Consider the following 5,172-nt stretch of genomic DNA (forward strand, 5'->3'; position numbering starts at 1 on the left):
AAACATGGTGAAACCCCGTCTCTACCAAAAATACAAAAAAATAGCTGGGTGTGGTGGCGGGTGCCTGTGGTCCCAGGTACTCATGGTGCGGCCACCACTGCATCTTGGGCCAGACTATCCAGCTCCCATTTGTTGGATTCAATACTGTCTCACCACATAAGCCAATCCTGTGTTTTATTAATTTTTAAAATATTTTTGTTTTGTGGAGATAGGTTCACAATGTTGCCCAGGCTGATCCTGAACTCCTGAGGTAGGAGGAGCCTGGGAGACAGAGGTTGCAGTGAGCCGAGATTATGCTACTGCACTCCTGCCTGGGTGACAGAGTGAGACTCTGTCTTAAAACAAAAAAACGCCAGGCGCAGTGGCTCACGCCTGTAATCCCACCACTTTGGGAGGCCAAGACAGGTGGATCACTTGAGGTCAGGAGTTCGAGACCTGCCTGATCAGCATGGTGAAACCCCATCTCTACTAAAAACACAACAATTAGCCGGGTGTCATGGCTTGCACCTGTAGTCCCAGCTACTCAGGAGGCTGAGACAGAATTGCTTCAACCAGGGATGCAGAGGCTGCAGTGGGCACAGTCGCGCCACTGCACTCCAGCCTGGGCAACACAGTGAGACTCTTTTTCAATAAAAGCCCAGGGTGTTTGGCGCCAAAAAAGTGATTTCTGACCTTGTGTTCATTACGACCTTCAAAAGAGTGAAGTGCTGAGGGCATGAGGGCAGAGAAAAAGAAAGGCTTAAGACAACGAAGGAAAGGAAGGCACCAGAGTCTAGCGCCTTTGCTGCCAAACCTAAGCCTATAGGGTTGGCAGCAAAACCAAAGCAAAGCTTGATAGCAAAGGAGGTAAAGCCAGGGGAGAAGAAACTGAAGACGTCAAAGACAGAAATGAAGCACATCATCTGGTTTAAAACAAATCATATATTTTTTAAGGTTCTGGAAAATGACCGTATAATATTCTCTGCTAAGAAGAAGAACTTCTGCTAAACAACCGTAAGACTGCAGCTGGCTCTACTGAGATCTGCTTATTTCAACAAGACCAAGGTGCTAGTTCTAACTTCGAGTTGTCCCTCTGTATGGTTTCAGCGTTGCACACAGTTGCACACAGTAGACCGCCGGTCACAAGAAAGACTGGATGAGCATGGGTGGGTTCACACAACGTTTTCCACACTTGCCTCAGCAAAAGAACCACCTGGGACACTTGTTTAAAAACGACAGATTCCCAGGGTCCACCTCTGCAGATTCTGACCCTGCCACTCCAGGGAGCTGTATTTTTCAACAAGTACACCAGGTGATCACACGAGTTTAAGAAATGAACACAAGTTAGCCGGGTGCGGTGGCTCATGCCTGTAATCCCAGCACTTTGGGAGGCCGAGGCGGGTGAATCACGAGGTCAGGAGTTCGAGACCAGCCTGGCCAACATGGTGAAACCCCGTCTGCACTAAAAATACAAACATTAGCCGGAGGAGGTGGCGCGCACCTGTAATTCCAGCTACTTGGGAGGCTGAGGCAGGAGAACTGCTTGAACCCAGGAGGCGGAGGTTGCAGTGAGCCGAGATCGCGCCACTGCACTCCAGCCTGGGCGAGAGAGAGACTCCGTCTCAGAAAAAAAGAAAAAAGAAATCAACACAAGTCCCTGCCACTGGAAAAGCATAACCGTCGGGCTGGCTCCTCCTCCACCACCAGCCCCCAACCCCGTACATCATGTTTATATGCATAAGAGAAACGGGTTTGGAGATTCTTGTTTCAAATCCGAGGTATCATACATCGGCCCCCAAAGGTCAAACATTGAGAAGGAAGCTCACTGCCCTGGCCCAGGCTTTTCTAGGTGACTTCTTCCTCAGGACTCTGCAGCAGTCTTACTAGTTATAAAGCACAAGCGGACCGCATGTCTCAACGCGGGAAAACAGTTCCACCTGCAGGGATGCGACCGGACTAGGCGAGCTGGAGTTGCCTCTGCGCCGCAGGGGTGTGCAAGCCCTAGAGTGGGGAGCCCGAGGTCACCCCGCCCGCCCTGGCATCGGGGCTGAGGTGCAGGCGCCTGGAGGAGCGGTGCGCAGGCCCAGAGGTAGCCGAGGACACGAGCCAGGGCACGAGCGGACAACCTTCCGGGGACCGACTACTGGCGCCTGGACGCGCCTTCGCGAGGCCAGGCGGAACCGACTGGAAGCGGCGGCTTGCGGGGACCACCCCCAGGCGAAACCAAAGGAGAAAGAGGGGAACCCAGGGGTCCCGGGGTGCTCAGGCCCACGCGGACGGGGAGGCCAGAGTGGCCCCGCAGCTATCTCCTTACCTCACGGGCCCCCAAGGGCTCCGCGCTCAGCTACAGCCCGGCGGGAGCAATGCGGCAACCACAACGGTTGCCGGGGGTCGCCGCGGGCCGGAAAGCGGGGTTCAGGGATGGAAAAGGGGCGGGGCGAAGTGAGCAAAAAGTTCCGGGGAAGCCGAGACCGCGACCTTCCGCGCTTTACGGCCCCCGGGCAAGGGTACGGCTGGCGCGTGACCTCAGCCGCGCACGAGCGCGCCGTGACGCCCTAGCGGAGCCCCGCCCCTGCCACGTGAGCTTGTTTGGGTCTCGGGAGGCACCGCCCCCAGGGCAGACTCTTTGCCCGCCTCACAGGCGAGCTGTGGAAACTTTGACTCTTAGGGCCGTTTTGGAACCCGGGCCTTGGACCGGCGGGGTTTCTGCACGTGGAACCGGAACGTCTGAGATGATCGCAGGCCCTGTGGAGGGTGGGGAGCGCGGGAGTTCTTTCTTCCCTCGAGGCCTGTGCCAGGGCTTCCTCCAAATCCAGTGGGTCCCCAGTCCTAAGCCACAAGCAGTCTCGGGGGAAAACGCTTCTCACCCCCGTGGGATCGCGGCTCTTGGAAGTGGCTCCGGGCTTTCTTGGGCGAGGCTCTCCCAGAGCAGATCGGAAATCCATTCTGCTGTCCCGCCCCACCTCGGAGGACGGACTAACGGACCTGAGTTTCCGGCCCTATCTTACTCCTCGCAGCTTCTCAGCTATCTCAGCTCAGAGGAAGAGGAATCACTCAAGCCTCAGAGACGTCTCCACTCACCCCTTCCTCACCGTCACATCAGTCTTTTCTTTCCTTCTAGAACTCATCACTGTCTCAAGGACATAAGTTTGATGACTGTCTTTTCCACTGGTGTAACATGGTCTCTGTCGACAGAACCTTAATCTTATGCACAGCTTTATTCTCAGCACCCAGAACAGTGCCTGGCACCTCATCCACTAAATATGATATGGATAAGGGGCTCATGGTGCAGTCACCATTGCATCTTGGACCACACTATCCAGTTTCCGTTTGTTGGATTCAATACTGTCTCACCACACAAACCAATCATCTTGTGTTTTATTAATTTTCTAAATCATTTTTCTTTTGTAGAGATAGACTCACTATGTTGCCCAGGCTGGTCCTGAACTCCTGGCCTCAAGTGATCCTTCCATCTCAGCCTCCCAAAGTCCTGGGATTACAGGCGTGAGCCACTGTGCCTGCCCCAATCTTGTGTTTTATTGCTGGCCACCAGTATAGCCCGGCACTGTGCAGGATGATAGGATCCAGCAGTGTACAAGAAAGACGGGGTTTCTGCTCTTAGGGAGCGGCAGTCGAGTTCTAGGGACCCCTCTGTCACAAGGCCAGGCCACAGCCTACATAGTTTATACCCCATTTACTGGCCAGTCAACTCATACAAAGACAACCCAGATGAGGTCTGCTAGACAGCAGACTGAAACTATGCCATAGGCTCCTGTGCTAGATAAATACTTCCATATTTTAGCTAGGATTGAATGCTTGGGGACACCTACCTGTCTAAAAAAGGAGAAAATCCTGACCGATTTAAGACATTCTCTGGGAAGGCTTTCCTGATGCCCAGGTGTGGCAATTTCATGAAAAATATCATAGGTTTTCCTCATGAACCATTTGGTTCAAGCCATTTCCAGGCACACGAATTTGGGAGAAACCTGGTTGTCTGCAGGAGATGGTGGATGAAATGAAGTTAAATACTTAATGTGTTGATTTCATTCTGTTTACATGCAGTAAGTAGCAAACAAATGGTATAGATCTGTCCTTGATTTCCTTCTCCATCACCATGATCGGCCTCCACTTCAAAATGCTAAGTCTGGCTGGGTGCCATGTCTCACGCCTGTAATCCCAGCACTTTGGGAAGCCAAGGCAGGTGGATCACCTGAGGTCAGAAGTTTGAGACCAGACTGATCAATATGGTGAAACCCCATCTCTACTAAAAATACAAAAATTAGCTGGGCGTGGTGGCACATGCCTATAATCCCAGCTACTTGGGAGGCTGAGACAGGAGGATTGCTTGAACCCAGGAGGCGAAGGTTGCAGTGAGCCAAGATTGTGCCACTGCACTCTAGCCTGGGTGACAGCGCAAGACTGTCTCAAAAAAAAAAAAGTAAATAAGTCCTAAGTCCCCTTTCATTGTCAGTGATGGGTCTTATCCTTAGTAGGTTCTTGTATTTTTAGCAGAGACAGAGTTTCACTACGTTGGCCAGGCTGGTCTCAAACTCCTGACCTTGTGATCCGCCTGCCTCGGCCTCCCAAAGTGCTGGGATTACAGGCATGAGCCACCGCGTCCAGACTATTTTTATTTTTTGAGATTGGGTCTCACTCTGTCATCCAGGCTGGAGTGCAGTGGTGCAGTCACAGCTCACTGCAGCCTCAACTTCCTGGGTTCTAGCGATTCTCTCACCTCAGCCTCCCGAGTAGCTGAGACCTCAGGTGTGTGCCACCACCCCCAACTAACTTTTGTATTTTTTGGTAGAGATGGGGTTTCGCTATGTTGCTCAGGCTGACATTGAACTCCTGAGCTCAAGAGATCCACCTGCCTTGGCCTCCCAATGTGCTAGGATTAGACGCATGAGCCACCATGTCCTGCTCTAAACAGACGTTTTAAACTATGCTTGTCAACTACTCCTCTTGTGAAATCTTCATCTGCAGTGACTTGGTAAATGTATTTGCTGCCACACAGGATAAACAGTGTACAGACAAACATTTGACATACCTGTGTTACCACAGTGTAAGAATGAATTTGGATCTGAGGTCGTTAAGATGCAGGCATTGGCCGGGCGCGGTGGCTCAAGCCTGTAATCCCAGCACTTTGGGAGGCCGAGACGGGCGGATCACGAGGTCAGGAGATCGAGACCATCC

General features: G+C 52.4%; 1 protein-coding gene across 3 annotated transcripts in view; it reads right to left on the reverse strand.

Moving 5' to 3' along the window:
- The window catches only part of PDPR (pyruvate dehydrogenase phosphatase regulatory subunit), a 52,500-nt gene extending 50,101 nt beyond the window's left edge, over positions 1-2,399 (reverse strand). Inside the window, exons 1-2 of one of the 3 annotated variants that reach the window (XM_011962249.1) lie at positions 2,294-2,399; positions 1,806-1,916 (exon numbers count right to left, since the gene is read on the reverse strand). The gene's annotated coding sequence lies outside the window, so the exon portion shown is untranslated. Of the gene's footprint in view, positions 1-351; positions 373-1,347; positions 1,410-1,805; positions 1,917-2,293 lie in introns of those variants that run through there. The other 2 variants (XM_011962251.1, XM_011962257.1) reach the window with 2 other exon arrangements.
- Positions 2,400-5,172: the final 2,773 nt, after the last annotated feature.

This window comes from Colobus angolensis, unplaced genomic scaffold, assembly GCF_000951035.1.
Source record: "Colobus angolensis palliatus isolate OR3802 unplaced genomic scaffold, Cang.pa_1.0 Scaffold116, whole genome shotgun sequence".
Lineage (NCBI taxonomy): Eukaryota > Metazoa > Chordata > Mammalia > Primates > Cercopithecidae > Colobus > Colobus angolensis.